The sequence below is a fragment of the Pterocles gutturalis genome, unplaced genomic scaffold, assembly GCF_000699245.1.
Source record: "Pterocles gutturalis isolate BGI_N339 unplaced genomic scaffold, ASM69924v1 scaffold23794, whole genome shotgun sequence".
Classification (NCBI taxonomy): domain Eukaryota; kingdom Metazoa; phylum Chordata; class Aves; order Pterocliformes; family Pteroclidae; genus Pterocles; species Pterocles gutturalis.
The window spans coordinates 18,761-34,824 of record NW_010136393.1 but is presented as its reverse complement, the minus strand read 5'-3'; positions in this window follow the sequence as shown (position 1 = coordinate 34,824).

Sequence of the window (16,064 nt, the reverse complement as noted above, 5' to 3'; positions counted from 1 at the left end):
TCAGTTTAAATGAGGGGAAAAAAACTCCAAAATTTCCAGAGCTACATTCTTCTGCTCTTGCACAACTCTAACAACATCTTTATTATGAGAATCTTGTGTACCCATCTCCTTAAATAGACCCAAAGAATAAATTCTAAAATTCAGATATAACTGAGGAGCCAATACTCATTTCAATTGCTGTACTTAGAAGGAAAGTCTTAGCATAGTGAGGAAAGACTGACCGTATTGAAAACACTAAACACTAGCCCTTTTCATGTTAGAAAGTTTGGACAGAGAGGCCCCCTCCCTAACTAGTATGACTTTTTGTCTTTTTAAGTGCTGTAGTCTAAAATATTAAAATGCAATTTGTTTTGAAGTTTACAGTAGAAGTTCTCAGCTTAGAAAAGCTGTAATTCCTGAGCTTGTGCCACCTGCTCTGTTAAGTGCTTTTGAGATCAATACAGGAAAGAGATTAGCCTCTGAAGATGCTTTGTCCTTTAGGACTGCTACTGGAAGGTGACACAGCTGAAGGATACTGGTAATGAGAGATGTGATTAGCAGCCTAATAAATAAGGCAAACATCTCTATCTTTTCCTTTAGTGTGTGTTAACCTACGTATGTTTTTGTTAGAGGTTTATCCTGGTTATAAGAGCTGACAAACTTGTCTCATCAACCGTCACCAAAATGTTAGTAATGATGATGTGGAACCTCTCACATTTGGGGAATCTGAGCATCTGTTTAGGATTCTGACCTTGATATCTTGCTTGCTGTAGTTGTTGCATTCTGTCTCTTCTATGTTGCCAGGAGGTACTGCACCCAAAGTGTCGCTGTTTGTTGCAGGCTGTTGTTAGTTCTTGGTGCAAAGCTTGACTGAAACCTCTATTTTTCATTGAAAATGTTTTTTAATGTCTTTTATGAAAGTAGGCAGGTGAAATAAACTGTGAATTCTGAACTTGGAACACAAAACCATGCATCTGCCCAGAACAAAAAGGTTGCTCAGGTATTTCCAGCTGGATGGATGAAGGGGCATGGCTGGGTGAAGGTGAATAATGGGAAGAATGACAGTTCACATTGAGAAACAAAAGGCTTAGAGTGGGAAGCTACAATTCAAATTACTCTTCTGTAGTGCAGTGTCCAAGCCCAAGGAGAGGTATTGCAAGGGACCTTTAAGCAGCGAGGCTCTTCATGGATCTCTTCTCTCTGCATGTGAGGAAGCAGAACTTCATGTGTTCTTGTAAATGAATGGAAATACATCAGAGATGCCCACTGCCATCCACAGCTTTTTATTATTATTTATTTGATGCATTCCATGCATTTCCACTTTATTTGGCCCAGGAGAGGTAACGCTTTGTTACCAGACCTCATTCCTTATTCTGAACCACATTAAGCAGGTGAGCACCTTGACCGCACTGCGAATCAAAGCGCGTTGTGACCTGCTGGTCGAGCCCACAGCAGTGCAGCTCTTTAAATGGAAGTGCTGTATGATCTGTGTGCTAAAATGCAGCTCTCAGAAGAGAGCTAAGCCAAAGTTTAGCAGCTTCCCCTGACTTGAGGTTCAGATTATTGCACATGGAAAATGTGAGATCCTATTATTCCTATTTTAATAGCTGTTCTTTTTCAGAGAGACTGAAAATCTAAAGGCAGATTATCTAACCAGGATTATTAACTGTCAATTGTTAGGCTGATCTATAAACCAAGTCAGTCACTAAACAAGAAACAGGTATGAAAATGGCTGAGGTGTGGAGTATTTCATTGATATATTTTTGTATGATGTAGAAGTGAAAAGGCAGCAAGAAGAGATTGATTGACATAAATAACCTAAATGGAGAAGGCTGGTTTGTACCTGAAACTCATGTTGCAGCCTTTCTTCTATCTGCCTCAGAATGGTTCAGTTAAAAAAAAAAAAAAAGTGGCTTCTCTCTCTAAGCATTCTTACTTTTCGTTTGTGGGATCAAAACCACTTTTTACTTAACATGTTTTGTAGTCAGCCATATTTTACAGAAATCTGATGAAAAGCCGACAAGTCCAAGATCACAAACCTATGATATTGGCAACACCGCCTTGTTCAAATTCACCCTAACCTCCTTTGTTAAGCTAATCCCTCATCACATTTTCCCTGTTATACCGTTCTGGCTCCAAACTAGTCTTGACTTGCAGGTATTTTTCCAACACAGGAGGGTGAGGTTGACTGCTTTAAAATGAGAAGCTTTCCACATTGCCCAGGAATATGTTTCTGTGGCATTGAGGTAACTTTTTCCAAATTACGCAGTAAGTTCATTGTAGCAACTGCAGTGATGTATGGGAAAGGATCGAAGTCCTGGGGCTGTGTTGTGTTTCCATAGAGTTGAAATTCCGTGCAGCAGCCTTCCTGAATGATGTCAACAGCACAAAGAGAGCTAACAAAGCAGGAGGAGATGGTGTTGGCTGGTTCCTAGCGAGTGCGTCCTTCGTGCTGTGCTAAATACCTGCGTCATTGCTGACGAGGGCAAATGGAGTAAAGTGACAGTCAATGGAAAAGAGGGACAGTCACAGAGAAGCAATGGAGGGGGGGATGTGCCCCCAAAGGTGCAGTGTTTTACCAGTTGTGCATGTGGGGTGAAATAACTTTGCTGGACTTTGTGTGCTGTGGAAGTATGTTTTATTCACCTCCCTGGAGGGGTTCAAGGCCAGGCTGGATGAGGCTTTGAGCAACCTGGGCTAGTGGGAGGTATCCCTGCCCAGGGCGTTGGAACTAGACAATATTTAAGGTCCCTTCCAACCCAAACCATTCTATGGTTTTGTGATTCCTACACGAGTAGGTAAAGTGACTCTTCTGTCACAGCTAGTTGTACAAATTAGGATATATCTACATTAGAGTTGTGTTTTAAACACAAGAGACATTTACTCAGTTTGCATCCTAATCACACTCATTTCAAGGAGCAGCAGTATATATCTCTTTCAGCAGAGCATTTTGTTGGTAAAGGGAGTTCTACCCAAAGATGAGTGACCCGATCTGTACTTGCATGAAAGGAAATCAGAACAGAGCCTCTCTTTTTTTTTTTTTTTTTTTTTTTTTTTTTCTCTCTCCCCATTTTGACAGGACAATTCATGACATAAGCATTCTTAGTGTTATGATCCCTTATAAAAATAACTGTCTCCTTACTTTACATTGTTTATAAAATAAGAGCTTTGGCTGTGAGAAGTACTACATGTTGTGGTAGAATAATAACTGGGAATATGTACATTGCATGTAAAATGCTAGAAGAATCAACATCACTGTTTACTTGCTATTTATTTAATAGTTCCAGAGTGTGACTTGCTACTGAAGCCCAAATTCTGCAAAGTACTCTAGTGTGCACCAGTATGGGCTGGGGCTTGGACTGACCATGTGTGGCATGTTGAAATGTGGACTACAGGTCCTGTTCTTGACTGGCCACAGTGGAAATTGGATTTGTCCCCTTTTAAGAGATGTTTAAGCAAAATGGAACAAAATCTTTCAGAAAAGCGTGTTATATTTTGCATAGTCAGTCATGTCGTGCAAACTCAAGCAATATAGCTTAGGGGTTAAAATGGCATGGGCTGTTGTGACAAAGTGTAAATGTTGCAATCTAACCACCCTTGGATGGGGCGAAAGTTCTGTGTTACCACTCACTCCTGGGAATCCAAGTCTGCTCACAAGGTTGGTGTGGCTCCAGGGCTGTGATCAGTCTGACACCTCTGGGAGACTCATTTGGTTTAGATTTGCTGGGTGTGAAGGTCTTCACTTATTCCTGGGTAATGCACACCCAGATGGTGTTACTGAAGGATCCGATGGCATCAGCCAGAAGTTCCAAGGAAATGCATCTTCCCAAAGGCCAAGTTTGAAGAGTCATTTCTGAGAGTCTTTTAAATCCAAATGAGGAGTAGCTGCTCCACCCAGGATGCTTGCATCCATGCCCACGGACACCCTGCTCTACAGCACATTTTGCTTTACTTTCAGGCAGAAGCTCCCTACTGCGATACAGCAAGAGAAATGTTTGTGCAGCTTCAGTTTAGGGACTCTCATGAGTGAGCTGCTGCCAGTGATTGTCCAGCCGTGATCTCAGATGTCTTTCATAGTATGTTTAATTTGTTCAGTGGGTTTCTTACAGCACAAGTGGCTGTATGACTGCACGCCACTGATTTGGCCCAATAGGTTCAGTTCACATGTAGTGACATTCTCATTTTCAGCTTCACCAAAGTCACTGGAATTGACTGGAGCCAGGTGGGAATGTGATCTGTTAATGCTGGTTTATATTTTGTTCCATCCTTTTTCTTACGGATTTCTTGTTTGAAGGCACTGGCTCACAAGTGAGATGATGCAGACGTACTGCCATGACTAATTCATTTTTAGAGCATGCCACTCATTTAGACAGTTTGCATCCCTGGAAAGCTCACGGCATAGCAGAGGGAGCTGGGATGGAGCAGTGGGATGCCTGGACCGATGCCGCTTGCGCTCTCTGTCGCAAGATCAGTGGCTGGGCTTCCCGCAGGCGCTCTGCAGGCGGCTGCCGTCTCGCCGGCTCAGAGCACTGGCATTTATTTACTCTCCCTTAGTGTTTCCCTTGCTGTGCTGATGTAACCAAGGCCATTGCGTAATAACCTGGTCTTCAAAATGAATTTCTTGTAGCTTTTACCATGTGAAAGAAGGGCAATGCTGGCGGTGTCTGGAGCCAGAGCTGCTGGAACAGATGATTTCTTTGCCTTGGGCTGGCAGCTTGTCAGTCTTCTCCATCTGTTTAATAATGGGAATTTTAGAAGCATGGACACACACTTTTACATTAACTGAGCAGATAAAACCAACAATTTTCCAGAAAGAACTGATACTTTTGATAGACTTTTGCATTTGTTTTTATTAGCAGTGTGGGTCTGTAACCACTATACTGCAGCAAAGGGTTTTTCTTTCAGGGGTTGACTTAAACAAGAACAGACTTTATTCAATTTTCCAAAGGAATGTAAAATAACAAGAAGGGTTTCAGTGCTAAGTGGTGCTTTGGGTTTGCTTTCAGATCTCAGGAACAGCTCTGTCAGTCAGAAACAAATTTCCTAAAGCCAATGGAATTAGTTTGATCTAAATAAGATTATAATTGAGCCTTTTTGTTTCTGCATTGCTCAAAAATAAATCTCGGTAAATAACTTGGGGTCAAGTATCCTCCTAGCTATGCCAGAACCATGCTGAAGTTGGGGGAAATTGCCCCAAATTCACACTGTCTGATAGTCTACAGTGAAAAAATGGTTGAATAAATGTCTGTGCTTCCTAGGTAGCTCCTTCAGAACTTGACTGGTAATTAATAGCTGTTTCTTACTAAAAATACTGTTTTATTGGCTTCTTTGATTTCCTCGATGTCACTTGAGACATTTCATCCCCAAGGTGGGAGATTTCCCAGGCCGACCGTTCAGCTCGCACCCAAAGCTGCGGGGACGTGAGTTGGCACCAGGCAGGATGCCACCATGTCACCTATTGTACAGCATTGCTGACGTAGCACAGTGCCTGTGGCATCATGGCTTTTAGGTTAGAACCGACTGACGTCCGCCTGGCTCTGAAAGAAAGCAGAGCAAGCTCGCATCTCCCTGCAAAACACGGCGTAGGCATTTCCCCAGCCATTCACAGCGTGTTCTTCATTTACCTTTACATTGATGGTGGACCAAAGATAGAAAGCTACATGTTGAGCTAGACAGAAAGTTCTCCAGGGTTCAGCAAGTAAATGAATTAAGGTTTTGGTTCTGTGTGTTGTGGAACTGTAATTCAGATGTGCTGCTCTGGACCAGATCTGGATCTGAACTCCCTCAAAGCGTGGGGATATTTGGAGGATTGGTTTGTTGTTTTTTTTTTTTTTTTAAACCCATGCAGTTTTCTAGCTCTTATAAACCATGTTCATTTTCGACTCGTTATGTTAATATACAGCCTAATAACAGAATAGCTGCTACTACCAATAGGTAATAATAAATATTTCTACTAAGAGCCCAAACCTGTCATTCTGAACTTAATTAACCTGATCATGTTTAATAAAAAATTTTAGTAATGCTTTGGACATGTTTTAACTGGTGAAGCTGATAATCAGTTTTGCCAAACTGGCATTCAGTGCACTAGGGATTTACCTTTGTTGTAGGCAATATTAATCCTTGGCTAAAAAGATGACTAGCTATCTTTATATTTCTGGGATCATCAAACTAATACTTTTTTTTTTTTTTTTTTTTGTAGTACAGTGAAGTATGCCATTATTGGTTTGGAAGAAATTGATTTATGGGAAATGGTTCATCTACCACATGAAAAATAGTGTTGAGGTAGGTCTTAATTTATTTTGGTTTTCTGAAATCTTTGAATTGATCAGTTGACAGCAGTATGCTTCAAGCACAGAAATGATAGCCTAATGGATGAACCTGTGACCGTTTATTGTAGCAGAAGTAGTGGAGCACCTGTGTGTCTAAAGCTGGCGTGCCAATTTTGTCTGTCTAGGAAGGGGTGAAAATCGGAAGCTGGTTTCCATTCTGCTTTCTCTGAGGAGTGTGCGTGTTTTGGTTCCAAAGGTAGTAGGCACAGAGCTTTTGCCTTGGTTTTAGGAGGCATCACACTTTGCTCTTACCTGGTACCTTGTTAAACTTCCCCAAGGACGTTTCCTGGGACCAAAAATGGCTGAAAATTTGCCTCCTAGCATTGGCTTTCTGTAGAAGCTTGTCCAGCATCTTTTCTTGTCTTGTGAGACAAGCAGGTCGCTGCAAGACTTGTGGATGCTCAAGTCTGACCAATGTGAAATGATGGTTTCGCATTCTGTACCTTTACTGAACTAACCTGCCTCCACAAAACAAGTCCAATACAAACTTTTCTTCAAGGATTGAGGAAAAAAGTTAGTCTCTGGCAATGAAATGCTGTTTTTATTTTAGGCATCTCAGTGTATGAGTGAGGAAAGTAATCTGATTAGCACATTTGCTCGAGAAATGAACCAACGGGAAGGTGAAAGTATTAATAAAAGATAGAGTTGATTTATACTCACTCTGGCCTTTAAATGTGCAGTATATGCTGTAAAAACATGCTTATATAACCTCTATTTCTATTCATAAAGGTTTATGTGGGTCTATATTGAATTATGCATTTAAAATTAATCCACTGAGGCAGCCCACTGAGATGCCATTTCTCATTTAGTAACCGCATTAAGGACTTTGTGCTTCATTTAGAAACTGTGAGAAGCTTGCTTTGTGCTGCGGAGAGGAACTGGCCTGCCAGCTCCACACTGGCTATTATAGGGGCTTTAAAACAACGTCCCTCTGTCCGTCCCTTTCTGAGTTACCAGTAAAACTCTATTCTTGACTCGTGTGACCCGACTGAAGCAGCTTGGCTGAACCTGACAAACCCAACCGACTTGTGTCAGATTCCTAAAAGAGATTAATGAAGATGTTCTTCTGGGGTTGGGAACAGCTGATTCTGCCTTTGCAAGGCTGCGGGGACTCAGAATGAACTGACACACACGTGAGGTTTTTATACCAGCAGCTGTGATTCAAGTTTATGAAGTGTCTGGTTTGTGTAGTTTCCCAGTTCCTCAGAAATTGCGAAAGGGTGAAGAGCTCTTAGAGATGTTTACATGGATTTTGATCTAAGAAGGCTCTTAGCTCTTCTTATCTGCATTCTCCAGAGTGCAAGTCTGCTTCTAAAATGGCTGCAAAATGGTATTGCATTGTGTCTGAATTAAACTTCTTTAGCTTAAAAATAAAAGCATACCAGCCCTGCGTATTCACACTGTGATGTACAATACAGAGTGAGGTATCTACATGGCCTCTCCCATTCACCACCAAAAACGACTTGTTTTGGGAATGACTGTCTTTTATTGACTCTGGGCAAACCTGTCGTCTTCCTGTTCTGCTTTTGGTTGTTATTGTTTTTATTATTAAGACAGTGCTTTGTGACCTTAGTTTAAAAAAAATTGCTAAATCCCTAGCAAGCCTTTCCGTTTGTATTTCTCATTCTGTGAACTGTGCTCAAACTGCCAAAGTATTCAAGTGTCTCCTGAATATTTCAGAAGTTAATTTAGTGAATGCTGAAGAAGTTTGCTCTCATACAGAGTTGTGTACCTTCTCTTCTATATTTCCCACCGCATCTGTCTCCCTGTCCCTTGGGCCATCCACTCCACATTGCAGCTGGTCCAGGGGCACGTGGAAGCTCACCCCCCACTGCATGTGGGTGTGCATGCTGGGTGACTGGCTGGCAGTTTCAAATTTGAAAGGAGGTGGTAGAAATCTCAAAAAAATGGCTAAAAACCAGCCACGTGGTTGAAAACTTATCAGAGATGATGGCCAGGCAGTCTCATTTTCTAAGTGAAGCTTCCGTAGAGAACCAGGTTGAAAGTATAAATAGTTTTAAGAAGAACATTTTCTCCTTTTTGCATTCTGTCTCCGTTTACACTTAGCAAACAGAACAACTTGTTTGGTTTCCTTCTTTATTTTTGCGTGAGAGAATTAATATGTGTGATTTACTAGAGGGAAGCTAAGTTGAAGAAATGAAGAAAAGGATTTTTATGTAAGTACAGAAAGGGTTTGGTCCCCTGATCATTTTTATCTGCTAAGGGATTAAATTCCATAGTCTAGATTCAGCTGCTATAAAAATTGTGTCTCTTGTGTGTACGACCGTGCTGTATTAGATGAGAGTTTCGCTGCTGCAGGGTGTCATGCAGCCAGTCCCAGAGAGGACTTTGTCTGTCAGGATAGACACTTAAATGAGATTCAGTCGGTAAGGTAAATAACATTTATATATAATGACCTTGTTTTAAAATAGTCTTGCCTTTACCAGATCTGCGACAAAATGAAGGCTGATATCCTCAAAGTTATTTAGGTGTCTCAGTAATTCAGTGGGGAACTGGATGTCTGACTATCTGGGGATCTGAAGGTAAATTAGAAAACAATAGAACATCTTGAGGAAAATATTATTAATTATTAAAATAGATCAGAAACATCTTGCTTTAAATCTCACCATTTTAAGGACCCCTTGTAGGTTTATTTGTGTTTAGACTAAGGGTAAATAAGAGCATAAAATTAAATGTTCATTTTAATATGTGAAAAGCAACTGGTTGCATAACTGTCGAGTTATGAAACCTATATTTTTGTCCTCTGCATCCTGAACATCTGTGGCCTATATTTAATTGCAGTTTTCATCTTCAATTTGAAGAAACAATGTTTAGCCTGAAGACAGAAGTGATCTGTGTAGTGAAATCAGCTGAACACTGTGGTCGCGTCTCACTTGCTAACAGAAGAGGCATTTTTATACATGTTCTCATTTAGAAATTGCATTCATTTGGTAGTTTAAATACAGTTACGAATACTCCGGTGTTCTGAGCAATGTGAGGAACAGAAGTATTAAGACATGGAGGGATTGTAACTCAAGGGAACAGGTGCATAAGGATAGAAATGTGGAGCCATATTGCGGTATCAATTTTTAAGCAGAAATTCATACTGATTCCAGCAGGGAGTCATTCTGGTGAAATATTGATGAAATGATATGATATAGCCCATGGGCAGGAACTAACAAAATGAAGAAAGTAAAGAAAGCCAGTACAAGTAGGGAAAATAACATGAACTGCAGGACCAAAGGGAATGAGCGACCTCAGAAGTAATATACCTGAAAAATCTGTAGAATGATGTAGAAAGAAGGTTATATCTCATCACCTTTCACATAGCCCTGCATGCTGCCAGGTAGTTCCAGCCCAGATTCACAGCTGCAATCTATGTTTTGCAGTTAGTCAGTGTAATGGACTGGCTGAGATTTCTGTTTCAGTCAACCTCCATTTTTTGACTTGTAATTCAAATCCAAATGCTAATCTGCATTTGTGACTCAGAAATCTCTAAGTGGTATCCTTATCATAGGGGAAAAAGACGGAGCCTTCATGTAGAAATAGAAAGGTGAGGTTTGCAGGATATTCATTGCAGCTTTTAAAATGCTGGTAGTCTTCTGAAATGTTTGCATTCAGGTTGTTTTCACTTCCTTGTAGCTGTTAAAACAAATTCCAGGTCTCAATAGGCTTCTTAGCCCACGTCTGAGTTAGAAATCAAGATGTCTGCAAATGTACCCTGCTGAAAACAAGGCAAGTTGTGCAGCTGTGGTTTTAAAACAAATTATGTTGTTGAAGTCAATCTTAGATGGGATTCCCAGGTACAACCTCGATGAGCTATTTTGTAAATCTACATTTTGTTCCAAATACAGTATGATTTATTTCCGCAGAGGTAAGGAAGTCTAAATCTCCAGTTTCTTCCTGGAGAAACACATCTCATGAAGTAGATGGATGGTCTCTCTGCCTTAGGACAGGCTGTTCAGTAAGGAAGGCTTGCTCTCGTAGCCATGGCATTAAAGAACCTCATCAACTAGGTATCCCGGTTAACTGAATGGAAGGTGGAATTCTTTCCATCTATTATTACAACATAGCTTTTACTAGTTCTCTGCCAGAGACATTTTAAGTATTCCATTTGGAGAGTTTTCTAACAGAGCACCATTCATTTCTCCATGTTGGATGCGTAGATTCAAAAGAACACAAGGAACACTCAAAACATACGCCAATAGCGCATTTATGTTGATGCAGGCACCAGTTCCCTTATTTAAAGAAAATGCTCTAAGATGTAAATTTCATAATTTTCTGAAATAGTGGGGACATTTAAAGAGCATCTGTGGATTAGTCTGAGCAAGTTTGTTCTGTAAATTGCTTGAAAAGAAAACACACTCTTCCTAGGTATTGCAACAAATTGTTCCCAGCGCTTCAGCTTAATACACTAAATGAAAATGCAGAGGAAGCAACACAATATTGGATGAACCTGTTTCAGAACATTGGCTCAGGCCACAAAGCAAGTAATTAACAAGCTGAATGAAGCATTTAAGCCCACGCCTTATCATTTATGTAACTAACCTTTGAGTTTTGGATGCACTGGTATGCTGCAGCGAAGCCTACACAGTGTTTCTTTTATGTGTGTGTATTGAGCAAATGGGAAATGCATACCCTGCCATTTGTTTTTCACATTTTCAGCACTTATCGGGTTCTCCGGCTGAGTGATCTTATATTGCAAAAATGTACGCCTCTCGGTCCTTTTTTGTGTAGTGCAGTAGAAATCTGTATGAGTCTCAGCCCTGTTATGTGGGGGGGATGTATTCTACTTCTAAGGGTGCTTTTGAGCTTGTTTAAAGCATGATTAGTAGCACTAGAAAAGAATTAATCAAATGCCACTTTTCACCAAAGAAGTGAGCAACAAAAAGAATGGCAGGGGATGCAGCAAGCTCCTTGTTGATGGAGGCAGCCTGCACGAACAGCTTTGAAAGCAAAACAGGAATGCTGTAAACCCATGTCATCTGGTTGAGACGTCTGAAAAGATGTCGTTCCCATCCTCATAGCACATCTGTTTTTCCCATCCTGAGAAATGTTGGGCATGTCAGGAATACTGAGACTGCTGATGACAACATCAGCTTCCTATAGAGCAACTCAGATTTAACAGCGGAGTATAACATCACCTCTGCACTTGGGGAATGAGTCATTTTGCTTATTAATTCTCTCACTTTCATCTCTCCCTCCTGTTCTTTTCCCCGTCACTTTATAACCAGACTTATTTGGAACTCTTATAAGACAAACACCATTTCTCCTTGGCGGGAGGGAAATAAAATAGCATACTTAGCAGTGTGTTATATAACTGTGTTACGCATGCCGAAAATGAGGTCATTTTGATTAATATATTTATCTGGGGTGCAGCTGTAACAGGAGATGTAATTGTGATTGAAAGAGCACCATTTTATTTTGTCTCTTTGCAATAGTGTTCAGGTTTTGTAACTAATAGCCCCAGACCTGATGGGAGTTATTTGTTAGTTAATGTCATAATTTGTGCCCTTAGGTATGGTCCTAGCCCTCCAAACCTTGGAAAATCTTTGTAGTGTAGAAGCACAACTTCCTGTCCCTTTTCTTTCCTCTGTCAGAAGTTTGGCAAGAGTTCTGCAATAATTGTATTTATTAGAAGTAATCTAGTAAAGTGTACAGAGAGGCAGCAAAGAAAACAGAGGCAAACTGTGGAATACCTTAAAGTTGAAGATGCTGCTGGATGATGGAGAAAGTAAAAAGATGAGTGACAAAGCCAGTTCAGTGGGCTGGGAGAAAAAGCTCATCAGCATGCTCTAGGATCATCTGTTGGAATGAGAGAACCGGTAGGATCTGCTTTTGGAATACAAGCAGATGTATTTTTCTTTTGGGATGTTGAATTACCATTCTTCAAAGTTCTGACGCGTCCGGTTCTATTTTGGTTTGATGACTCCTAACTAGACACGTTAGGCGGCTGCTGCTCAGAAGCCAGCATTTAAAAACACTGTGTTTTTCTGTTCTACTCTTTCTGGCAAAAAGCTCGTTATTCAAGTGTTTGCTCTAACCTTTAGTTACCCTGGTTGCATAACTGGAAAGCAGCATCCCACCATGCACTTCTGTGACCCAGTTGTGCCATGCCAGTAGTGACTTTATGAGTTATGAAAGGTGTATCTGCCAAATTGCTACAGAAACATTTACTCTACTGACCCTGATTTCCTAAATGTTATATAGTCATCGTTCACTAAGGACTGGGAAACAATATAAAAGCATGTGAAAAAACCCTAATTCAGCTATGCTGAAAATCCTTGTGTGTGCTCTTCATCCTTGATAGGGCTTGGGCTTCTCATTGATAAAAAAATGCTTGCAGAAACCACTTTTAAATCATTAATGCTTCAGTAATCTTTCAAAATGAATTTTAGATGGTACATTCAGTACTAATAGTCACAGTACAAATCATTGACTCATCGGAGGAAGAGACTGAATAACAATTGCTTTGTTGAACTAACTTACAGTCTAAATGGTGATGTTCAGCATTCACATTTTCTAGGCTGTCTGCAGACTTGCTAAAATCCTTCCACGTTATCATGATGTCATCTATTACCATGTATTCTATTCGTGATACAGCCTCCCTGTGGATGTGACTGAACTTCTGATATGCCACAGAGAGAAAACTATTTATTACTAGCATTACTTTTACAAAATCTTTCTGTAGCTCATAGAAAACACAAAAAAGCATGTGCTTGGTTTTCTTCTCCATCACATAACAGCATAAGTCAGTTATATAAATAAAGTCACTTACATAAATAGCTTAATTCTCCCTTCATTTATGGCATTATAAATCAAGAGCAGCTCTACTGAAACAAAAGGTGTTACACTGGCATAAAACCAGTATTGACAGCTTACGCAGGCTTTCATTATATAGATTCTTTCAGCTTTAACAACTTTAAAGCCATCCTACCATAAGATGTAAACTGTTTAGTATGTGACAGCTAAAGGCTAGTCTTCATAGAAAATCTTGCTCTTTATGTCAGTGCTGTTTTTCAGGTAGCATCTGTATATTAATTTTTGGTAAGAATATACAATTTATCTGACTGGTTAGTTAAAAACATTTTTGGTAAAGAAGGCCTGATGACACTGCTGTTTACCAGGAAACATGATTTCATCTGTTATTCTATTGTGTTCTGGAGAACTTAGTGACTGCTAATAAAAATCTGTTTGAACATTAGAAATATATAAAAAGAACCAAGCCCAGCCTTACAGTAGTTTAGTAATGAATTTTCTGTTCTTCCTCCATCTGTATGTGTGGCCAAGAGGATGATAAGTAGCATACCTTACATTGGTATTGTGATGAGTAAGGAGGGAAGACCAGGCAGTCCATGACTGCTACAGCAGAGGCCAAATAACTGTTGAATTAAGAAGTCAGCTACGTGTTTTGAAGATAAAAATGTTGCTGTACCTTCCACTCTGTCTGTATATATAGAGAACCACAGCACATTAAGAGATGTTCCAGGATTTTGGGGCATCTCATTCATAGAATCACAGAATGGTTTGGGTTGGAAAGGACCTTAAAGATCATCCAGTTCCACCCCCTGCCATGGGCAGGGACACCTCCCACTAGCCCAGGTTGCTCAAAGCCTCATCCAGCCTGGCCTTGAACCCCTCCAGGGATGGGGCATCCACAGCTTCTCTGGGCAACCTGGGCCACTGCCTCACCACCCGCACAGGAAAAAACTTCTTCCTAATATCTAATCTAAATCTCCCCTCTTTCAGCTTAAAAACATTCCCCCTTGTCCCATCACTACACTCCCTGATAGGCTTTTTATTCTGTAAAAAAAGCTATTACAGCAGAATGAGAATTTTCAAAGCTGTGGCAGGTAACAGCCAGGAGCTATGGTGGGGCATGCCCTTCCTTGTGCTCGGTACAGCACACTGTCCTGATCCAAGTCCCAGTGAAGCCAGTGCAGGCTTTTGTGCCACAGAACTGTATGGGGACGCAAAGGCTGACTGGAGTGAGTAGCTTCCCTTGAACTGCTTTCCATTTACTGCTTGAGAGAGATCAGTATCAGTTTTTGATGATCATTTTAATATGAAACATTATATAAATGTAGATGACTTTAGACTAATTCAAATATCATCTGAATAAATCAGTTTAGGCACACTTATAAAATGAGAACACACTGAGCAAGTTGGGGGAAAATAATTTGCTATCCTATATTTGGGTTAAACTTTCTCTCCTTTATACTGCATCTAAACCCCACTTTTTTATAACCATTCCAAAAGCTTTCAAAACTAAAATAATTAATTAAAAAGAACGGTTTAAATGAAGTTGTTCCCATGGAAAGCTTCAGTTTTGACTATTTACTATTTCCTGATGGAAAAGCACTTCAACCGAAACACTTTCTCCACTCAGATGCAAATATATTTTGTTATAGAAAACACCAGTCTTGACATAATTAGTTGTTGGCTTACCATATACAGTCTCAGACTGTGCCCTGGATTCTAAAATAAATACAGGGCCTGAACAAGCTTACGTAAGAGCCCAGCAAGCCCATCTCCAATACCAGAGGTGGCTGGGACTTCAGCAGCAAACCACAAGCATGCCACATCTTGCTGAAATAAGGCAAAAGGAGCAGCCCATACATACATAATTTGTAAAAAATTTGTCAACTCTTACACATTTTTAGTAGAATAAGACATGGAGTCATTCCTCTCAATGTTAGGCTTATGAATATTCTCTAGATTTTTCTATAAAGCTGAGGATTTTGAAAATCTTGTGGAACTTCTTGTAAATTAGAAGGTATGTTGGTTACAGTTTTAAACCACAGAAACCTGTAAAGCAAAGAGTAACGCATGAGAGGTACTAAAGGCCAGAGAAGCACCTGGCAGTGCTGTAAGCCAGCCCTCTTCAGTTCCCATTATTCTGACTTTACCAAAGCAAAGAGGAAAAAAAGCACTCAGTGTCCTTTACAGATTATGAGGTTTAGACAATGGTTTCTGGGGGCTGAACACACACTTGTTGTGTGACTGCAGGATCTCGGATTTGTTAAGCCAGCCCTCTTCAGTTCCCATTATTCTGACTTTACCAAAGCAAAGAGGAAAAAAAGCACTCAGTGTCCTTTACAGATTATGAGGTTTAGACAATGGTTTCTGGGGGCTGAACACACACTTGTGTGACTGCAGGATCTAGGATTTGTTCTTTGTCCCGTTATCTAGAACACCTAAAAAAGCAGCTCACATGGAATATTTGTTCACCGCTGTAGTTCTTTGTTATGCAAGCCAAAGAGTAAAGAACACAAAAATTTTAATTAGCAAACAACTCTCCACACAGACTGTGTTGGTACAACATAGTTATAAGTACATCTACAAACACATACAGGTTCTTTGGACTATGATGTCTTTAAAATATATTTTATATGACAGTGTGAACAAATCTGGAAAAAAAAAACAAATTACTTCAACCTTATGTAGAGGTAGCTGAACAGGACTCTGTTCAGTGATATGAGAGTATAACTTCAGTTTCAAGTTCATTACAGTGCACAAAAGGATGTTTTACAAACAAATGGAATATACAAGTCCACAAAGAACTTTTTATTTAAAATGGCTTGATAGAGATATTTCTGGCACTCTTGTAATCACATAGCTTGATGGAATTAAATTGGACAAGTATATGGTGCCAAATTAAGACATCTTACACAGATAGTCTTTTGCTCTTCATTGTTGTATTTCTTCCACTCCTCTCCAGGGAATTATAGAAGCTATTACATTGTTTTTGCTACA